The sequence below is a fragment of the Girardinichthys multiradiatus genome, chromosome 11, assembly GCF_021462225.1.
Source record: "Girardinichthys multiradiatus isolate DD_20200921_A chromosome 11, DD_fGirMul_XY1, whole genome shotgun sequence".
Classification (NCBI taxonomy): Eukaryota; Metazoa; Chordata; class Actinopteri; order Cyprinodontiformes; family Goodeidae; genus Girardinichthys; species Girardinichthys multiradiatus.
The window spans coordinates 5,904,270-5,926,523 of NC_061804.1; the positions used below are offsets into that span (position 1 = coordinate 5,904,270).

Consider the following 22,254-nt stretch of genomic DNA (forward strand, 5'->3'; position numbering starts at 1 on the left):
AAACAATCCACAGAGTGAAACAATGAAAACCGGAAGTGACGAATACGTCTTGCCGACCACAGCAATCAATCAAACTCAGAAATTGTTGTCCTTACAGAAAACTGTAACTGTAACTGTAAATTCACACCTGTAATTTTAAAATTTTTACATTTAAGTTAAATGTCACTGCTCCTGTCTCTAACTATGAAAATCATTAGCAGGTTGTCGGTTCCCTCATTGTGTAGGAGGAAGCGGTGTTCTGTCCCAGTAGGTGCCCTCCCAAGCCATCTGTGTATGTAACTGACCATACTTTTACTATCAGCCGGGAATTTTCCACTCTAAATAGACTTAAGAGAGAACTTGTTCAAGTCAAACCACATGATAGTATATGGGGAACAGATGTCCCTGACGAGTTTAAACATAGATTGACAGGAAACCATAGATTATAGGTTTGGGTTATTTGTTAATGCCTCTGATAAAGCTTTTACAGGAATGTCAAAGGAAATAACAGCACTCCACACAGTGGTACTGCAAAACAGGATGGTGTTGGATTTGGTAACAACCCTGTCTGGGGGAGTTTGCACTCTTCTGAATGAGACTTGTTGCACCTACATCCCTGATGAAACTAGAGATAGTCATGCCCGGGGAGTATTCTGGGGCTAAGGGTCTTGCTCAGGGACCCTGAGTGGCAGTCTGTGGGATATGAACCTGGCCCCTTGTGTCCCCTCTGGAACACAAACCTCCTGTTCTAACCACTAGGCCACCACTCCCTTCCCCTAAGTAAAAAAACAAAAACAAAGAGCAGGTGTGATGATGAGTAAATCAGGGCCAGGTGCAAGAGGAGAGCCATAAACAGGAAGAACAAAAACAGACTGGGAAACAAAACACGAAAACCAATGTTACAATTTAATAATGTATACCAAAACTTTGTATTTTGTATTGTAACTGTATATTATCACAGGAAGCCTTAGCATTGAACCATCACACACAAACAAAAACACTAAATACTATAATTGTTGTTTTAGTTACAAGCCACCTGATTATGATGGAAATAATTTGTCATAAAGTCATAAATCAAAAGAAAATAAAGTATATTTACTGTTTTATTTGTTCCCCTTTTGTGATTAAAATAAGATAGGAAAACTTAAAAAGGTAGCCTGAAAAAGTTATAAGTGACAGAAGGGACAAATACATTTGACCCAAAATTGTAGGTTATGTTGAAATGCCAGCAGTCTTTCTGTGGGAGCAAATAAAGTCCTGATTTGCATGTGAAAAGAATAAATCATGCTTAATATCACCTTGGCTGTCCTTTCTTTTTGTTTTTGCTTTCAGGGCAGAAGGTTTTCATCTGGCTGTGGTGATGTCCTTATTTCCGTCAATGTTTCTGCACAAGGTCACAGCTTTATTCAACTAAGAGGCAGACAGAGCAGCAGCACAGTCGGTTCCCTGAAGCCCTCCAGCAAAGAAAAACACATGAAACTCAGGTACAGAAGCCAACTGACAGGTGTGTGAATTTGTGTGGTCCAGGTTTGGACATTATGGGGGAAACATCCTTGACACAAAGTGAGTCTTTACAACTTCTAAAGTGAAGATAAATCATCATATTGTAATATGCTCTATGTTTTCATGGACTTATTGAAATTCAACGCACTGTCAACTGGTGTAATGGATACAAGACTGTGTGTATTAGTATTTTCTGTCATGCGTACTCTCATATTTGCAAAGGGCATTTATATATGTGTCCTCATGAACCGTGTCAAAGTCATTGTTTGTTCTAACCTTTAGCAAACCTTGTTATCCAAAGTGCCATGTGAAATCACGTGGTTAAAACAAACCTGCCAGCCAGATTCTGTCCTATTGCAGGCATTTCACACATCAGTTAGATCCACATTAAATTAAATTTCAAAGGAAGGTTTCTTTCAGATCAGAATTTTGTTTGTTAATTTTGCACACTGTAAATCAGATTAAGATGATTAGATCTGGTGAGTAGACTTTGGCATGATTTGGATGAACTGTCACTGGCTGTGGTGGAAACATCTAAATGCAGGCAAATGCCAATGCATTAAGATAAACGTTAGTGCTGTGTTGCTCTAGGATGTTCTAAAATATTCAAACAGAAATGTATACTTTTGGCAACCTACCTGAAGATAACTGGGTGGTTTAGTGAGTTATTTTGCTCAGAGTGCCAAGATAAAACAGCACTATCTTATGGAAGTGAAAGTCATAATAAGGTTGAATCAATAATCTTTTAGCCAGCCTTTCGATGGCTTTACATGAACATCTTTTAATGGTTATTTCTGGTCAGCAAGTCAATTTCTTTATTTAGCCAAGAAAAATATGTAAAGATGTTCTTCCCAAAGTTAGCCTAAAGAATGATGTTAAAGGTCATGTAAACATCAACTGATGGATTCAAACATCTGCACATCTGGTAGTGGCATGGTAGTCCCCAAACATTGAATCTTCTAGGTTGTTAAAACAAAGCATAAAAGAAGGACACACATGTGTTTTGTGGGTTGTAGATGCCCAAATGTCGAGGCAGAATAGTCAAACAATAAGTTAAACAATATTCTCTTCTGTTTGTTGATGTTCAACAGTATAACACAAAACATTGAAGTAATACAACAAAAAGTGTGTCACAGTTTTCCCCCCTAGCTTTGCAAATCATTGACTAGCTGCAATGTCATATAAAGGTGTGCCTTCTCTGACATGATATTTGAGTTCATAAAACTTACTTACTTGGATTTTTTTGAGCTTTAATTGCACCAAACACTACAGCAGAGGCATTGATTCCTATTCCAACCATAGCGTCTACTTTCGCTAATGAAAGGCGGGGTCATTTGTTAGGAAAAGGAAGTGACGCAACATTTGAATCCATCTACAGACATATTTATATGAAAATGGTTTTCACTTTTCATTTTTTCATGCAGGACACATTTAAATGATGTTTAGGCGGATGACACAGTTGTCTTTTCTGCTGCTTATAAAGCCAAATGTTTCTGGTCCCTGCTACCCTCCATACAGACCTTTGTTCCTGAACATCTCCGTCCCAGATGCAATATCTTGGCACCCTGCTCTGAGGGCCTGATAGAGTTTATCCTAGAACTGCATGCTGGGGTCTGATCCCAATGCTTAAGGCTTATTTTATGGAACCAGAATGCCTTGCATGTTGATGAGGTTAATTGTACATAACCAGACCACGAACTGAGACCGCAGTCTTCAGTAATTTTCTGCTCAACAGCAAAAACATCATTAAAAAGTTGATAGCACATAATCATTTAATATAAATAAATATTTGAAATATAGCACTGTAGCACTATAGCAATGTATGACTTACCCCTTTTTGAAATAAATTACTGAAATAAATGCACTTTTTGATGATATTTAAATGTATTGAGAAAGATCTGTACATTTAGCATCAGATCAATGTCTGGCTTCACAGTCTAGTCCTGTTTTGCAGCATTACAAAGAGTAACGCTCTTCACAGGATTGGCAAGCCCGGTTGTATGGATTTGAAACTAACTAGGGATGCATGATATATCGCCATTAACATCGGTATCGGACGACGTTATTTAATTTCTTAACATATCAGTATCAGTCCCATGAGTAAAATCGGGCCGATATTAACAACCAATGTTTATTTCTATCTTGTTGCAGTTTGTGTATGTGTTTGGGGAGGGCAGGGGATTGGCCATGTGGTTTTGGTTTAGTCATGTGACAGTGATAGTGATGCAGCACAGATTGTTGGTGTTTGCCTGAAGCAGAGAAGCAATGTCAGTGTTGTGGGCGTTTTTCCACAATGCCAAAGGGTTAGGGAAATATATATAATATAATAAATATAATCAGTCATTGGCCATAACGGCAACATTAATATTGAGTATTGATACAAGCATTTCATTTCAATCCTTGAAATAACCGACAAACAGTTTCATTTCATTTTACTATATACACCAGGAATGATGATTGGTGAGTGAATCCATGACTGATAAGTAATGTTAAGGATGTGGTAGTAACACATTACTTTTTGTCATGTTTTATTTGAATGCAGCCCCACTGTTCAGCTCACTGGCTTTCACAGTTTTCAAGTTTTAACTTTTGCATCAAATTTTGGATTTTTATCAGTTTTTATTTCATTTTTTTTAACAGAGAGAACTCATGTTAGCAGAACTATGTCCAATGGCCTTGAGTTGTTTTGTCTCTACAGACTCGTCTCAAGGGTGTATTATATCACCACTGTTCTTTGTGCACTTCAGCGCTCACCATCAGAACAAATTTGAATCAAGCTAAATAATTAAGTATGATGATGACATTGGCATTGTCTTGTAGGATCTCAAGGTAGGCCATATCCCAGTCTTAATTTTATTCCATGGTGTAAAGACTCACATTTTACAGTTTCAAGTCTCTTAAGACCAAACACATGTTCATGGACCTCCACAGTAGGTCCTCTACAGCTGCATTGACCATTGTGAACATTTGAGATAATTAATCCAACCTTGTCCAAAACAGGTGAGCTAAATAGTGTCATAGAACAGGTGTTGATTAAGCATGGGCCAGTTACAGGCATCAAAGGATACCAATGTTATAAAAGGTTGTGTTTTCAAAACTGCTTAAATGATCCATCATACTGTTACAATGGTTTCAAGTCCTTTTATGCTAGACCAGCAGAGTGAAGAGCAGAGTGCAAATTACAGCAGGAGTAAGAGTCAATGCATTATGCAAGTTGTGCAAATTATCTGAGGGTAAAAGCTTTCTAATATTTCCTTTAGAATTCCAGTTTTGCTGAACAAAAACACATGTGTTGGTGTCAGATTCTGTTGTGCTAAACAGCTTAAAACTAGCCTTTAATTCTTAGTGTCTTACTTAGCGCCTGGGTAATGGGCTGCTTTATTGACTCAACTTGGGTGCTTTAAATAAGACACCAACTTCAATGTCCTGTTTTCTTTCTCTGAAATAGCTGTAACTGAACAATATTATGTTGTTTATAGTTAATAACTCATATGGGCTTGTTAGCATAGCGGTCTGCGTTTTTTTACTGTCATTAAATAATGCTATTTTCATCACTTGGTCTATTATGTGACAGTCAGAGGGAAACCTGCTACCTAAAACCAGTGAAGATAAAGGGAAACACTGAAACTGTTCCAATGTTTTGATTTACTGAAAAGAATACAACCTAAAATATCCAATTATTAATCATTTATAGTTGTATCACAGCTCTATAAAAAGAACCCATTGATTTATTTATTAATAGAACAGAAAGTTTAATGAAAAATGAAAAAAGAAAAATATCTGGCCATAAATGTATTGCCTTTTGGGGATAAGAGCTGCTCCTGCTTAATGCTGTTCGGTGTACCATCTTCCTCTGATTTTCCATCTGTCTGCTCTTATTGTATGTTGAGGCTCATTGTTTTAGGAGTTTTAAAGTAGAATAATTCCCATATTTCTATTTTATCAGGTTGAGCTGGAGAGCATCATAGGGTACAAGATGTTGAGGTTTCCGATTAGGAAAAATCTGATCTGCAGCGTCTGGGACATTCTTCTATGAAGGTGATGGGTAGGATTAAAACTTCTAAATATATTCATGAGAAACACAAGTGCAGGAAGTGTTTTGGGATTTGTCACACATCTCTCAACCCGAGTATGAGCTGTCACCTTCTTGCAGAAGATTCAGAGTCCCCGAATACTTTAACAATTCACTCATCCCCACTTCAAAAAAACAATTAAAGAATGTCTCCGAAAGCCGAAGAGGTTGTGCAAGACTATGATTGTTAATAATTTGTTATACATCTTTTTAAAATGTAGTTTAAATGAATAAAAAAATCTCTACTGTATTATATCAGGGGGAAATTGTTTATTTTGAGCATTTGTTTAAATTGTCTTTTTATTTATGGATGTTTTGTGGAGACAGCTACTAAAGCAGGAATAAGTCAAAAACAAACTTATCCAGAGGGAAAATAAATACTACTGTGTAGCAACTTTTTATGCCTTATCCTACAACATTGTATTGTTTTTGAACAAGATTTTAATTCCTAAACCTTTCAAGGTGGATTAAGCACTTTTAGATGGCCAAAGACAGCATACACAGGAGTATTTAGCATTAAAACCATGCATATGATAATTAGGAAATGGATAATCACAGTACAAAAGAGAAAGCCCTTTATGGACATTTCATTTGGGTATTCTGCAGTTTAAATATATATTTTTTTCAGATTTACAGTAAATTACCATAACGTTGACAATGGCACATGACAGTATATTTTATTTGAAAAATATATTTTGCTTTACAATAAAAAACAAATCTCTGTGAATCTGGTATTAGTGAATATCTTAAAAGAAATGGAAAAAAATAATTCTAATTGCACTCATTCAGCAATGCATGTTATGTTTTTAAAATTTAAATTCACAGTTTTTTAGCTACAAAATCTGTAATTATCTGTAAGTATAAATGTAAAAGGGAAATAAAGGGAAAATATTTTTTAAAACCTTTAACTCTTTAAATACTGACAGGAATGGAACATCCCAAACCTGAAAGATAAGGGGCCACCACACAGCTCCAGTCTGAGCAGGGAGTCAACAGCCAAATCATCTGGGCGACAGCTGTTGTCTGTGACTATAACGTTTAAGGTAAGAAATTACATTTTCATATTTTATGTTTCCTCTGTGAGTAAAAGATATCTGCCAATGACTGCAGATTGAGTCATATCAGTCATTGTTCTCTCAAATTCTATAAAGCAGGCTATTCAGAGTAACAATGCAGGTTACAAACTTTGAATTACAGTTTTTGTCACAAAGATTCACGACAGAGTGCTTTTAAATCCTTGGGTGGGGTGCCGGTTTGTTAAGTCTCCAAGCTACAGCTCTCAGAAAGATTTCTCCTCATTGGATAAATCATCTTATGTCTTCACTTCATGAAGTAAAATTTGAGATAGAGCCATAACAACGTTTGTTTGTGGTGGACACTTATGCATTGAAGCACAAGTTTGGCATTCTAAACGCAAGATCATCAGTCTTTGGTAACAACTGGTTGCATTCTTCTTTCATGCTGTCTACAAGCCTTAAAACAGCTGAAATGGAAAAGTTGTAAACAGTATGATATTTCCCCTTTAACTGTACGGCAAGATTTAAGGCATATAAGACAATTACAAATTGATGTATTTTACAGTCTCTGGGTTAGGGGTAATTTATCAAATATATAACAGTATTTCTTTTCATTTAATGGTCTTAAACTTTTGCGATATTATTGTTTTATAGTTCTTTTTACAGGCCTTTTTTAAAATTTGGGACAAGATTTTTCTTTGCATTTGTGGTATGTGGAAAAAATCAAGTGATATGACACAAAAAGCAACAATCTCCACCACTATTTGATAGACAAGGGCAATCCACTTAACCATCAGCTCTTGAAGTGAAGCTGGTAGGGGGCAACCAGTTTGCAGCTAAAGTTCTAGATGAAAACATGGAAGCCTTTGGTGGTGAAGCAGGTTGTTCAAAAGTTTAAAAAAAAAAAGGTTCAAAATTATAAAAAAGTTAGTGTGTCCTTGACATTAAATGTTTGTGCTTCAGTTTGTGTGTGTGTTTGGAGCTGCTGATGTGTGCGATGTATGAGGCTGTTTGTGCTGCCTCTTAGATTGCCAGGCTTGTCAGGACAAATGAGGGATCTGTCTGTGCTCTTTGCTGCCCAGATGCACCTTCATCTCCGCTGCTCTTCTGACAGCAAGGAAGAAAGGAGCATGGGCCACTAGGAGAAGGAACTGTCAGGATCTGCCATTTTGGGTTTTTTGTTAGTTTACTTTTTTTCTGTTAGGTGTTTTTCTGTTCCTTCTTTAGTAGTTTGATCATTGTTCGGTGCTGGTGTTCATGTGTTTTCCCTTTAGATCTGTTCCCTTAGTTTTGTTAGTCAAGTCTTGCTCCCTCTACTGGTTGTTTACCTTCAGATACATTTGTCCTCAGTTCCCTGCAGCTTTTCTTCACACCTGATCATCATTTCATCTGATTACCTGTTCCCCTTTTGTCATTGGTCCACACTGCACTTCCCTCTGTTTAAAACCTCACTGACTTTCATTGTGATTTGTGGGTTCCTCCCGTTACCTACCCTGTGTCTTTGCTCTGGTCCAGTCCTGAGTTCTTCCATGTCTGTTGCCTGGATTTTCTTGCTCCTGCGTTCATCCTGTTTATGTTGTTATCCCGCCTTCTTTAACTCCGCTAAATCCTGCATTTGGGTCCTGCCTTGAACTCATTATGAAAGGAACTGCATTCGAGGCAAGGAATATGGTCAGGAGGAGAGTATTTTATTGTAAATGATTATCTGGGGTGCATCAATTTACTTTGGTTTTCATCCTGGCTGTGGAACACTGGACCAGCTCTACACCCTCAGCAGGGTCCTGGAGGGTTCAAGGGAGTTCGCCCAACCAGTCTACATGTGCTTTGTGGACTTGGAGAAGGTCTTTGACCGTGTCCCTGGGGAAATCTTGTGTGGGGTACTCTGGGAGTATGGGGTATCAGGCCCTTTGATACGGGCTGTTAGGTCCCTGTACGACCGGTGTCAGAGCTTGGTCCGCATTGCCGGCAGTAAGTCGGACTCATTTCCAGTGAGGGTTGGACTCCGCTAAGGTTGCCCTTTGTCACCGATTCTGTTCATAACTTTTATGGACAGAATTTCTAGGCGCAGCCAACATACTGAGGGGATCCGTTTTGGTGGCCGTAGGATTGCGTCCAAGTGTGAAGCGGCCGGGATGGGAATCAGTGCCTTCAAGTCCGAGGCCATGGTCTTGAGCCGGAAAAGGGTAGAGTGCCTGCTCCAGGTCGGGGGACAAGTCCTGCCTCAAGTAGAGGAGTTCAAGTATCTTGGGGTCTTGTTCACGAACGAGGGAAAAATGGTGCGGGAGATCGATAGATGGATTGGTGCAGCGTCAGCAATGATGAAGGCGCTGTACCGGTCTGGTGAAGAGAGAGCTGAGTCAAAAAGCGAAGATCTCGATTTGCCAGTCGATCTACGCTCCTACCCTCATCTATTGTCATGAGCTTTGGGTCATGACCGACAGAACGAGATCACGGATAAAAGCGGCCAAAATGAGTTTCCTCCGCAGGGTGTCTGGGCTCTGAAATATTCCCTTACTGGCATTGGAGACACTGTCAGTGATACAGAAGGAGCAAAAGACCAAAATGCAGGAATATGAGGAGGTTAGTAATAAATATCAGATAATCAAAGAGAGCTGCAAACTGAGGACAAGCAGACCCCATGCTAAGACTGCAAAGTTTTAAATAAATTTGTGAAAATCTGAGAAGGAGGAGGGAAAATCTTTAGACTGTACAGTTATGATCAGAGGGTTTTGGGGAAACACTATGGGTATGAGTTGGGTTTTAAGTGGTTCACTTTAAACCATGATTTTATCCAAGCTGGAATATAATACAATATGTGGCCTCAATGATTTTTATTTATTAGAAAATTGTGGACATTAATTGTGAATTTTCTCTAGTCCAAATTGTTTCAAAATTGCATATGGAGGCTCAGATATATTCAGTGTTAACATGCACTGCAAAAAGCCAACCTTTTATTATCACTGCCTGGTAATAAATCAGATGAATCTGTTCCTGTCTTAGGTCAGTTAAGATCACAACAATTATTTCTATTTGCTAAATGTCAAAATAATGAGATTTTTGTTTCATTATGTTTTCAAATTCAGAAGTTAACATAAGTTAACTGCCTTTTAAACTATTTGTAAATGTTTTCAAAACTGCTGGAACATTCTGAACTGTATGATGGCTGGACAGTCGTTCCCATAATTTTATACAAGGATAAAAATAAACCAGAATGGTGGATATCCACAATTCCCTTCCTGGTATTGACATTTAAATTAAACTGGGAGATAGGCTCTAATCAATGTAGTTCCAGTGGAAAAACACAACTGGACAAAAATACAGTGATCTGCTTTTAACACACATTCAAAATAAATAAAGAAAACTGTGTGTCTCCAGGTATTTCTATAAGGCAATATATTCCTTTGGATGTGAGAAGATCAAACAACACCTGTGAGGGGAACTTCACCTGTCACATCTTTTGACAGCCATGCAGCAAGTGTTCTTGCTAGCTTTAAAATCTACAAATAACCTATACTGGGCTTCTTTAAAATGTGACAAAGTGCTTGGAAAGCAGTAGTTTGAGAGCCTTCTTTTGACAACATAGTAATTTCACATTGTTAACCTTTTCTTTTGTATCACTTTTTAGCTCTTCCTCCAAGGCCTCTTCCCACTAAAATGGTTGACATATACGTGCCGTTTCTCAGACCTGCCAGTGTTGTTAGAGCTCTCAGTGTTTAAGGTCAACAGAGAAAACTGTGATGCTGCACGGCATCATCAGAGCAGCAACGTGAGAAGCTGTGAGTCCCACATAGGCAGCGTGCGAGAGGAGTTGACTTTAAAAGGAGAAGGTGAGAGAAACTATGATGAATGTCCTCACACATGTACAAACAAAAGATTGACAGCTTTCATTGTGTTTATATCTGGGCACAAACTTTGAGCAAGCAAAACTGTCCAGCTTGTCCTGTGTAATTGTCAGAGGAGGAATTGCTGAAAATAAAATGGTTCTCACTGGATGAGTAGATCCTCACTGGGTGGAATTAAAGAGACAATATACTTTTCTAATGGAGATTTCATACTGAGATTGGTGTTGTAATAGAAACATCATGTACATTAAAACTGCAAAATAAAACTGTGTTGCATTGATCCCTGTGTTTCTAGGCTTAATGTGAGATGACCTCAAATGATTTTTCTACAATACAATGTCCAGCGGCTTTTCTAAAAGAACATAAATTACATTTTTTATGAAATCAATAGAAACTCTGTAACTACAGTATGTTAAGCTTGTAGCAACAAAATAAATACTAGGACATGTAAATCATTTACATTTGATACAGTCTAGGATCTGAACTTTCATTGTGAAATGCATCTTTGTCAGCTTTATGAATCAAAGTTACTTAGAATATAAAATAAGCCTGTTTTGTCTGTGTTTTGTAGTGTTTATTTCATTCACCATTTGTTGGATTTTGATTCACTTCACATGATGGCTAAGTATTTGCAAATTAAAATATTTCAACAAAGTTTATTTTGACAACTGGAAAACATGCCTCATCTCACTTAACTGTGGTTGTGTTTTTATCTAACAAAACTGCATGTATTTTGGATTTGATTGAAAAACTATGAAACATTTTTTTTTTTATAAATTGTCCAACTCACCAATTTGAGCTAGTATTTTTAGCAAGTTATTACCAAGTTAAAAGAAAGGATTTGTTTTGTATTGTTTTTGTGTGCTGATTCTCATAATTATAATTTAATGCAATAAAAAAACTAACAATTTTCCTTCTGGATAGCTATCTAGCGTTTAACAAAGTCAGTGCTTAACATCTAGCACAAGTATAGTTTTGCATTTAATATTTAGCACAGTTAATGTTTAGTGAATAGTATTTAGCAAAGTTAGATTCTCGCTGTAAACACAGGAAGAATTTAGCTTCTAGTATTTCCCAGAGTTTGTCAAACAAGTCTAGTTGTAGACAATCTAACATTTAACAGGGTTTGTTTAGCAACTAGCATTAATCAGTCACATCTAACACTCAGCATTGTTAGAGTGTCGCACCTAGGTTTTAGCACTGTTAACATTTTGCATCTTGCAATTACCAAAGTTAGTCAGTGGCATCTAGTTGTAGAACATTTTTAGAATGTCCGAGTACAGTGCCTGTTTAACATCTAGCATTAATCAGTTAACATTTAGCATCTAGGCCTGTGAAGCCTGCATAATTTAGCACAGTTAGCTTTTAGCATCTAACATAAAGAACAGTAAGCATCTTGCATTTACTTTGTTTGTTGAAGAGAATGTTGCAGTAGAATATTTGGAGAATCTGTCATGATTTGAGAGTGTTTGGAGTTTTTATTTAGAATTTTTTCTCTGCTTCTGATTATGTTCTACAGGTTGTGTTTTGGATCTTGCTTCTGTTCATTGTTTTCCAGGTGGTGCTTTATTTCTTTCCTTAGGTTTAGTTTCTTATGATCCTTGTATTTTGTTCATAGTGCATTTTTGGTTTTGTTCCGTTATATCTGTAAGATGTTCCTTAGATTTGAATATGTCCTTGTATTCCTGTTTAGTTTCAGCTTTTTGTTTTCACTCTAGCCACAGCTTGCAATCTGCTTCATTCAGTCCACCTGCTACTTTTAATCAGTCTCACTGCTTTCACCTTCGCGATGGTCTATATATACTCTTCAGTTCTGTTTGTTCCTTGCTGGTTTTTACTTCTGTTCATGCCAAGCCTGACCATGTTTGTTTCTGCATCTGCTACCATCTGCCTGTCTGTAAGTTTTCCTTTTTGATTTTATTGTATTAAATCTTTCTTGACTCACCACACCATCAGCTCCTGCCTGTCTATACTTGGGTCCTATTCCAAAAGCCACCTTCTCTGACAGAATCTCCACCAGAATTGAGTGATCTTCAACTGTGCCTGAAACAAGACCGGAGCAATGTCATGTACAGTAGAAGTTTGTGTTTGTAGTTTCGTTTTTTTCTAGAACTTAAAGCAATGCGATACATGTTGCATTTAGCATGGTGATCTACCATGTAGCACAGTGTTTAGCATCTAAAATATTACACAGTTTGTGTGTAGCAGCTAGCATGTAGCACAGTCTATTATTTAGCATAGTTGGCAACCTTGGTTATGTATTGTACTTAAATTTGTAAAGCATTGAAAGAATTTTGTGGTGTTGTACTATTCCTATTAGTCTTAAAAGTTCACTAAGATTAATGTATATGTATGAAAGTTAATGTGAAGATCATTTGAATGGTGATAGATGTTCAGAGTAGCTTCAGGTAGCTTCAGGTAGTGATAATAGAGCAGCTGACAAAAGGCTTTAGATTTATGAGCACATTTAACACTGTTTCTGTGTCATTTTCTGTTATCTGTTATACTCAAAGGGCAGCTAAGCTGTTGAATCTTATAAGGACATTTTATTACAGCTTGCCTCACTTTGGATTGGAAAGCAGCCTATGCATGATAAAACGTGTTAAGAGTTTTGATATTAGTGTATGTAATGAAGATAAGGCATTTAACATCTGGATGGTATCTCATTGCTTCATTTTGAAAAAGCGCATCCTCTTATGTGCTGTTTAAACGTTCTGAAAAGCTCTTTAGGGTAAATGATGGACAAAGCTACAAACTTTAAACCTCAACAAAAAAGAAGGATTGAATGCCAGTATGATTCAACTACATCAAATATGAGAAAAATGTTACTGTCCTAGAGAGGGTGGGCATACCCCCAAAATAACATTAGGGGCCACATGAAACAGGTTGTCAACCAAGAAGTGAAAAAAACCAGGGCGCATACTGTCAAAATAAGGTGAGATCTTTCCATGTAATCCATGCAACATTTAGTAACTGCTCACAGTTAACTCCATAAAAGTTACAATAAATATCCTTATGTGTAATCCATGCAATAATTATTAAAACACACAGTAGAAGCAGTGAGGAGTGAAACAAGCATGTTCTCATATTCTGGAGCTGAGAGACTGGAGAGGCCTGTGTGGAGCCACATATTATCTGTCTTATCTTTTGCAGAAGTATAAACAAGTATCCAATTATGTTTCATGATTTTACATTCTTTCACATGTATTAAATGAAATTAGTAACCTTTGATTAACAAGTTAAAAGATGTATGATTGAAGTGAGGGTAAGAACTGAGAATTAGAGTAAAAAACATTAAGGTTTGACATTCTCAATCAGCTATACATGAAAGAGATATAACGTTAATCATTTGTGAAGCATGAATAAAAAGAATGAAGTGATGGTTTTGCAACTGTGTTTTAAAGTAAATGCTGAAAGCTGAAGAATGAAATGTGTAATACTGTGTAAAGTTTAAAACTGAGCAGATTAAGGAAAGAACGGTAGGATGACTAGGAGTGACGAGAACCAGCTGCATGCTGACAGCGAACCTTTTCAAGGCAAACGGGAGGAAGGGAGGATGCGACTACAGACCAGCTGCGTGGATATTATCGGCATCTCCAAGGCCGAGAAACAGAATCAGTAGGTCACGATGACCATGACTAAAGTATTGAGCAATAATCAAGAAGCTGAGCTGAATAGGTTGCGCAATAACTGAGAAGCCTAATAAGGGGCTGACTGGTGAAAGCATCAAGCACCATAAAAGCAATGCTGAAGGATGGAACAGGGTTGTTTCCTTGCAGAAGACCAGCGAACAAGATCGGATGGAGAAAAGAAGCTTAGATGGAAAAGGAACAGAGACACAGCCCCACTGATCGACTGCATTAAAAAAGAAGATCAATCCGTGGGCCCAGAAAGGACTGTGCCTCAAGATTAAGAATCTGATTTCATCTAAAACCTTTTTACCCAGACAACAGAAGTGAACTTGATCGGTGAACAGCTGATTGCTCCAAGTTTCAGGCTTCTGGAACTCCTGAATCAACCTCTTTTATGTCTCCGGGTTTCCTTCAACTCTTCAGCCTCTGGAAACTACTGTCTTTGGAGACATATAACCACAAAGATCCTGTTTAACCATCAAAGCCTGGAGCATCAGTGCCTGCCACCTAAAGGAAGAAAACTGAAGATTAAGTCGTATTCCCTTCAAGAAACCACTCGTTACCAGAAGAATCTTCTCCATCAGGTGCATAGATGAGACTCCGTCTTCAAAGCCTCTCCAAACTCACTAGTTTCAGCTTCCCGAGCCACTAAAATCAACCTAGCCCATATACCAAGAGCCAGTTGTAAAATTAGAGAATGAGCAGCCGTGAACAAAAGTGACTGTTGAAAGTGTGGATGACTGCGATAGGCTACTCAGTCGTTCAGACCACCAGTTGAAGAAGGGCGAGACTGTTGTATGAAGGCTGTCAGAGGCTAGGCGAGTCATTTCTTGACACCAGCTTAAACAGAATTTTCATTAAACCTGCTTAGTAAGACCTTCTAGGTTTGGGGAAGTCTGGACCCGTTGGATGGAGAGCTGGTTTGAGCAATCCCTTTAGACATAGGGAAGTAGGAGGGAGGGGTTAGCTCATCAGACAACGAAAATACCTAGAGCCTAGACTTGCAGGCGGCACCTACCAATTGATCAAGGCTTGGCTTCTGGGGAAATAAGCTTTCTCTGTAAGTTAGACCAGAGTCTACCACTTAAAAATCTACATCATCCATGGAGAACTTGGAGTGGAGCTGCTGCTTCTTCATTTTAAAATGAATCCGGTTCAGTGATCTCCTTTTCAGTGTTTTTCAGTCAGGTCCCACTCGGACAACAAATGCAAAATTCACTGGAAGATTTCTCTAATTTTCTCCATGATACTTTCACATCAAATTAAAAAGAATGTATCAAAAAAATAGCTCCTGATGCAGTGAAAGAACGACCCTTAAGCCTGACCATGACAGAATGCAGCTTGAGGAAAACATTTGCATGGACTTTGATTACTCAGTCACAGATTTTGGTGTATTTTTCCAGCCAACAGACAAAAACTCTTTTAAACTGAGCAAGTGACTCAAATTAGACCTTGATAGTACCTCTCTTTATAAGACTGTCCTTGCTGTTTTTCAGTGTTTGCCTCTTTAGGAAATCTGAGAGTTGTAAAACTGCTGCCTTGGAACCAACTGTCGTTTTTTTTCTGCCCTAATGTTATTTTCCGGGTCAGAGATGCAATGATGAAGCCATGAAGCCACCTGCTGCTCGTCATCGCTCTTCCTTCATCATGTTGAGCAGTAACAGAAGGACAGTCAGAGGACAGATGACAGCGTGGCACAGGAGATTTATGTAAAAGCGAATATAACACCAATATAAACTGAACAAATACAGGGGTTGGACAATTAAACTGAAACACCTGGTTTTAGACCACAATAATTTATTAGTATGGTGTAGGGCCTCCTTTTGCGGCCAATACAGCGTCAATTTGTCTTGGGAATGACATGTACAAGTCCTGCACTGTGGTCAGAGGGATTTTAAGCCATTCTTCTTGCAGGATAGTGGCCAGGTCACTACGTCATACTGGTGGAGGAAAACGTTTCCTGACTCGCTCCTCCAAAACACCCCAAAGTGGCTCAATAATATTTAGATCTGGTGACTGTGCAGGCCATGGGAGATGTTCAACTTCACTTTCATGTTCATCAAACCATTCTTTCACCAGTCTTGCTGTGTGTATTGGTGCATTGTCGTCCTGATACACGGCACCGCCTTCAGGATACAATGTTTGAACCATTGGATGCACATGGTCCTCAAGAATGGTTCAGTAGTCCTTGGCAGATACGTGCCCATCTAGCACAAGTATTGGGCCAAGGAAATGTCATGATATGGCAGCCCAAACCATCACTGATCCATCCCCATGTTTCACTCTGGGCATGCAACAGTCTGGGTGGTACGCTTCTTTGGGGCTTCACCACACCGTAACTCTCCCAGATGTGGGGAAAACAGTAAAGGTGGACTCATCAGAGAACAATACATGTTTCACATTGTCCACAGCCCAAGATTTGCGCTCCTTGCACCATTGAAACCGACGTTTGGCATTGGCATGAGTGACCAAAGGTTTGGCTATAGCAGCCCGGCTGTGTATATTGACCCTGTGGAGCTCCCGATGGACAGTTCTGGTGGAAACAGGAGAGTTGAGGTGCACATTTAATTCTGCCGTGATTTGGGCAGCCGTGGTTTTATGTTTTTTGGTTACAATCCGGGTTAGCACCCGAACATCCCTTTCAGACAGCTTCCTCTTGCGTCCACAGTTAATCCTGTTGGATGTGGTTTGTCCTTCTTGGTGGTATGCTGACATTACCCTGGATACCGTGGCTCTTGATACATCACAAAGACTTGCTGTCTTGGTCACAGATGCGCCAGCAAGACGTGCACCAACAATTTGTCCTCTTTTGAACTCTGGTATGTCACCCATAATGTTGTGTGCATTTCAATATTTTGAGCAAAACTGTGCTCTTACCCTGCTAATTGAACCTTCATACTCTGTTCTTACTGGTGCAATGTGCAATCAATGAAGACTGGCTACCTGGCTGGTCCAGTTTAGCCATGAAACCTCCCACACTAAAATGACAGGTGTTTCAGTTTCATTGTCCAACCCCTGTATATTATAGAGCATACAAAACTCTCTGCCTTCGCTGTCAAGCATTTTCAATTCATTTGCTAAAACAAAAGTCTCTTCATTATTTTTCTGTTGCATCTTCTTAAATTGTTTCTCAGATCATAACACTGTAAGATATAAAATGAAATTGATCCACAACCACATTAAGTTCACATAACGCAAAGGCGTTAGTCTTCACAAACCCGTTTGAACCTGCACTTCAACAGCCAGAGCCAGAGTACCAGTACCAGTATCCATTATCTTTTCATCATACTTACAAATAACTTGGTTTAAAACACATCCTTAATTTCAATATAGGGTCTAAGTTTGGGTTTCCTAGATTAAGCACCTTTAGTTTAACTATATTCAAATCACTGAATAAATTATTCCTATAAATAATATTTAAATTACAAAGGGACCTCTTTAGAGCAGGGGTAACTGTGAGCTCGATCCCAATTAAAAATCCTCCTAGTCAGTGAATCCATGACCTTACATTTCACATCTTTGTTTAACCAGACTAGGCTGCAAACTCATATCTACCTCTACTGCTCACTTAGTAGCAGACTTGTGCACCCCAAGAAAAAACCTCATACTGTACCGCTTTAAAGGACAGTATTGTTACTGGAAGCATCCTCAAAACTCCACATTCCTGCAGTATAAAGTACAGTAAAACTGGTCATACTATAGAGTCAACCAGGGTAGAAAAAGTTAAAAAATAAAAAATAATAAACATAAGAAATCACACAAATTGTTTGCCAATGTTAGCTCCTTGAATGTCTCAATGCAGGAATGAGACACAGCCACAAACCCAGAAGCAAAGGGTCAGGAGTACTTTTTATAGGAAAGAAAAAATGGTAGTAGTTTTGTTAATGGTCTCTTCTAGGAAAAGGGACAGAGATAACACAGAAACACTGTGACAGGAATACGTTCAATGAGAGCATCAGCGTTGCCTGATCCGTCTGCGAGGCTCCATCACTGATCGGCATGCTTACAAAAGTTCAAATCAGGGAACATAACATGGTGCTGTTAACTGTTTGACAGTGTGCAAAATATTGAGGTAATAAAAGCTCATCTGGTATTATATTTTTCAGAATATGATGCATTATAAGGACAAGATTTAATTAAAAAGTGAGATTTACCAATTATTCTTAGTCTTTGTCTGGATTTTTACACAAAGCCAGATTTACTTAACACCTCCTGGACTCAAGGTTATAGTAGTCTAGGCCTGTTGTTTCATAAATCAGGGAATAATGTAATTGGCTGAGATCGAGTCAGGGAGGCGATTAATTCACTCAACTCCTCCAGCAGCACTTAAGGTGGCATTACTAACACTCCAAATGTATTATTTCAATCAGAGACCTCTCTTTCCTCATTGAAAGGCAGGTGAAATAATACTCTCTCCACCACCCTACTCCTCTTCCTGTTTTTCAGCTCTTTTTGTTCTTTTGTTTTCAATGCTTTGACAATAGTACATCACTGTTTTTTACCTGTTTTATTTCATGTTACATGCTCCCTCTAATTCATTTCTTCAGTTCTCTTCTTTCTCCCAGAGTGGTTTTATAAATACCCTCCACCTTTTAATATTATAGATAACAGACATATTCTCTTTGTAGATTGTTTACTACAACTGAGCTAAAAACAAATATTACATGTGCTTTGTCATTGACTAATGAATTTGCAACTAGTAAATAGTGGGCTTCCATCCATCCATCCATCCATGCCAGAAAATGCTGTTTTTGTTGTAAAGTTTAACAAACTCACAGTAGTGATCACAGAATTATTTCATTTCACTTGTTTTTTTCACAGATTTATCACCTTAAAATAACATAGAAAGCATTATATGCAGGTATAATTAATTGCCCAGGCTGATGTAAACACAGTTAGAGGTGTTTAGGATAAAATAAATAAATCCCCCGCCCCTTTCAACCCCACGCCTCTTTATAAATTGCAGCTCCCCATGGCTCTCTGCTTGAATTACACAATTTAACTGATTGCAATTACACACTGTCAAGGGCTCTTATATCACTTTGAGTAACCGTTTTAATTAATTTACAGTCCCTAACACATTTCCTTCCTTTTACTCAAAATGGCAGGAGTCAGGTGCAGTTTTCCAAATCCAGCTTTCATGCTCATTACTTCCTCTTTTCTGGCAGGGAATGCTATCTCCTAATTTAGCCATGGCAGACCGTAATAAAACTGACAATGATCCATCAGAAAAGGCCGGCGTTCCCCTGCAGGATATCGTATTATCTGAGAGACATTTGCTCCCATTTTGCTTCCAGTTACCAACTTTCACACTTAATTAACTTTATTATAAGACAGAATGTCAGTGGGAAGAGAGATTTAATTTAACACCAGTTTAGTGCCTTTTGTTGCGGCGAGATCCACCTTAATTTCAGGTAACTTCACAACAGGCGTGGGACTTGAATCATTTCTATGATGGTGATTCTGGTGATAGAGAAACATTAGAAAAAGGGTAGAGGACACGTCAATATATATTAAAAATGAAAAACAATTCAGGAGACTACAAAATCACCAGCATACACTACTGCTGGGGATTTTTCAAATAGTTACACAGCTTTTTTCCAGGTCATGGAACATTGAACCAGATCTACGCCCTAACAGAGTTACAGAGGAGTGACTTGGCAGTTCACATCTGTTTTGTGGACCTAAAGTGTGAGTTAATGGTTTTAAATCAGAAGAAGGTGGACTGCTCCCTCTGGGTTGGTAGTGAGTCCATGCTTCAAGTGGAGGAGTTTAATTATCTTGCTGTTTAAGAGTGAAGGTAGCAACAAGTGCAAGATGCTTCATCTCATCTCATTTTATCTAATCTAATCATTAATAAGGATATGAATCCAATCTATCCATCCACACTCGCCTTGCTAGTACCAAGTTGTTCCCCTTTAGCCTTCAAAACTGTCCTACTTCTTCTTGGCATATATTTAACAAAGGGAACATTCCTCAGATATTTTTGTCCAGATTGACATGATGGCATCATGCGTTTGCAGCAGATTCATCGTCTGCACATCCATGATGCAAATATCCTGTTTCATCACATCCCAAAGAAGCCCTACTGGATTGATATCTGTAGTACAGTGAACTTACTGTTATGTTCAAGAAACCAGTTTGAGATGATCTGAGCTTTGTGCATTATCCTTTTGGAAGGAACCATGAGAACAGGGGTATGCTGTGGTCATAAAGGGATCAACATGGTTAGCAAATATGCTCAGAGAGGCTGAGACATTTAAATGATGCTCATTTGGTACTAAGGATCCCCAAAGTGGGACAAGAAAATATCCTCCACGCTATTATACCACCTGCACCTGCCTGAATGGTTGACACAAAGCAGGATAGATCCACATATTGATGTTGTTTTCATTAAATTTTGCTCCTACCACCTGAATGTTGCAAATAAAATTGGGATTCATGTGACTAGGCAATGTTTTTTTCCATTCTGTCCAGTTTTGGCAAGCCTGTGTGAACCATGGCCTCAGTTTCATGTTCTTAGCTGGCAGGAAGGGCACCTGGTGTGGTCTCCTGCTGCTGTAGCCCATCTGCTTAGAGGTTCAACATGTTCAGGGAATGTATTTAACTTACCTTGCTGATAACCAGTGGTTGATTGAGCTAATGTTACCTTTCTATCATCTTAAAATGTTGTTGCTCTGTTGTGCCTGTCTCCAGGAGAAAGATCCCAGAGTTGGACCATGACAAGAGTGGGATGAGATTGAAAGCACAGGTACAGGGTGGCCGGACTCGCGGCCCAACATCGTAGAGTTGGCCCACCATAAGAGTGGCCATTTCAACTGGCTCACTTTGATGTAGAGCAGCAGGAGCTCTACTCTAAGCTCCCATAAAGGACACAGCACCAGCGAGCAGAAGCACGTGAAGTGCAAATCGTTTGAAATTGCTGAACTTTATGGATGTGTTTGCTCTGTCTCTCCATTGGTGCTGTTTGATTTGAGAATAAGACACTGAGATGTAACACAATGCATGTTTAAAAGATGAAATGTTGAACAATAGGGATAATTAACATGGAAGCAAAAATTAAGATTAAGACACACAAAGCAGCAGGTGTGATGAAAACGTAGCTCTGCACATATTTCTAAAAAATGTTAAATTAGTTGGAATTCAAATAGACAGATGCACAAAGCTGCAGCTAGAATTTACAGAAGAGTTGCAGTTGAAACATTGTTTTAACCTTGTTGGAGATTCATTTAGCTGTTCCAGCTGCAAGCCTTGTCCTCAGTTTGAACTTGACACTCGTTTCATGAATCAATCTGAACTGCAGGGTTATCTGGCATACCTGTGGGCATTAATCTGTGTGTGAGTGTGCGTTAAAGAGGTGGGGTTAAGACCAACCAGGAAGGTATTTACTCCTGATTGATTCATTTGGATTTAATTCACCCTGCAGCATAAACAGTCCAGTATTGCCTCTCTCTGTCTTTTCTGCATTTTTTACCTGCACAAATGGACTTTTACAAGTTCCTCTGTAGTTTTATACTTTTTTGTCGATGTAGTCTCTCATTTGTACTGAAGAATTTAAGCATAAACCTTAAGAACAACTAGTATTTTATGTTAAAGAACTTCAGAGATTAAACTTGCTGCCTACTGCGGAGTCAGTTACAGTAAACTAATGAAGCCTAAAATGCAGATTGCACTTTCCTCATCTTCTCTTGCTCATGCTGAGAGCAATTAGTGAGCAGAAGAAGCAAATAAAAAAAACAGCTTCAATTAAAATGTATTTATGAATTCACTTTGTACAATTTTGCATAAAGCTTGTAGTTTATTTTCAAGTGTGTTGTAAAACAGGTGTTGATAGGAAAGAAGTATTTTGTAAATTCATAAAATTTATGAAAACAGTCATTTCCTATCCTGGTCCTTCTGTAATTCTTCTGGACCAAATTGTGACTGATGGGGACCTATTCATGTATTGATGCTTAGTCTTAATCGCAGTTTGTTGGCTTCTGCTTTTAGTAAAATCGAGCACCTATTCTCAGCGAGATTTAAAAATGTTGGAGTCTTCTCACCACAGGCTCAAAATTGTAATGTTCTACTCTTTGAGTTAATTTGTTATGAGTTTAACCTTGTGACAATGGGCTCTGTCTTGCTGTCATAATGGAATGTTGTGGTAGGACCAACGTGCAAAGAAGGCTTCCAGGAACAAGGTAAATGAAGGTAAATTGAGTTTAATAATT

The 22,254-nt window shown here is 38.4% G+C and overlaps 1 long non-coding RNA gene across 1 annotated transcript in view; it reads left to right on the forward strand.

Moving 5' to 3' along the window:
- LOC124876832 overlaps positions 1-21,928 on the forward strand; it is a 156,643-nt gene extending 134,715 nt beyond the window's left edge. The window contains exons 2-7 of the long non-coding RNA XR_007040384.1: positions 1,312-1,463; positions 5,429-5,520; positions 6,481-6,597; positions 10,196-10,397; positions 10,708-12,309; positions 20,741-21,928. This is a non-coding gene — a long non-coding RNA (uncharacterized LOC124876832). The remainder of the gene's footprint in view (positions 1-1,311; positions 1,464-5,428; positions 5,521-6,480; positions 6,598-10,195; positions 10,398-10,707; positions 12,310-20,740) is intronic.
- The last annotated feature ends 326 nt before the right edge of the window (positions 21,929-22,254 follow it).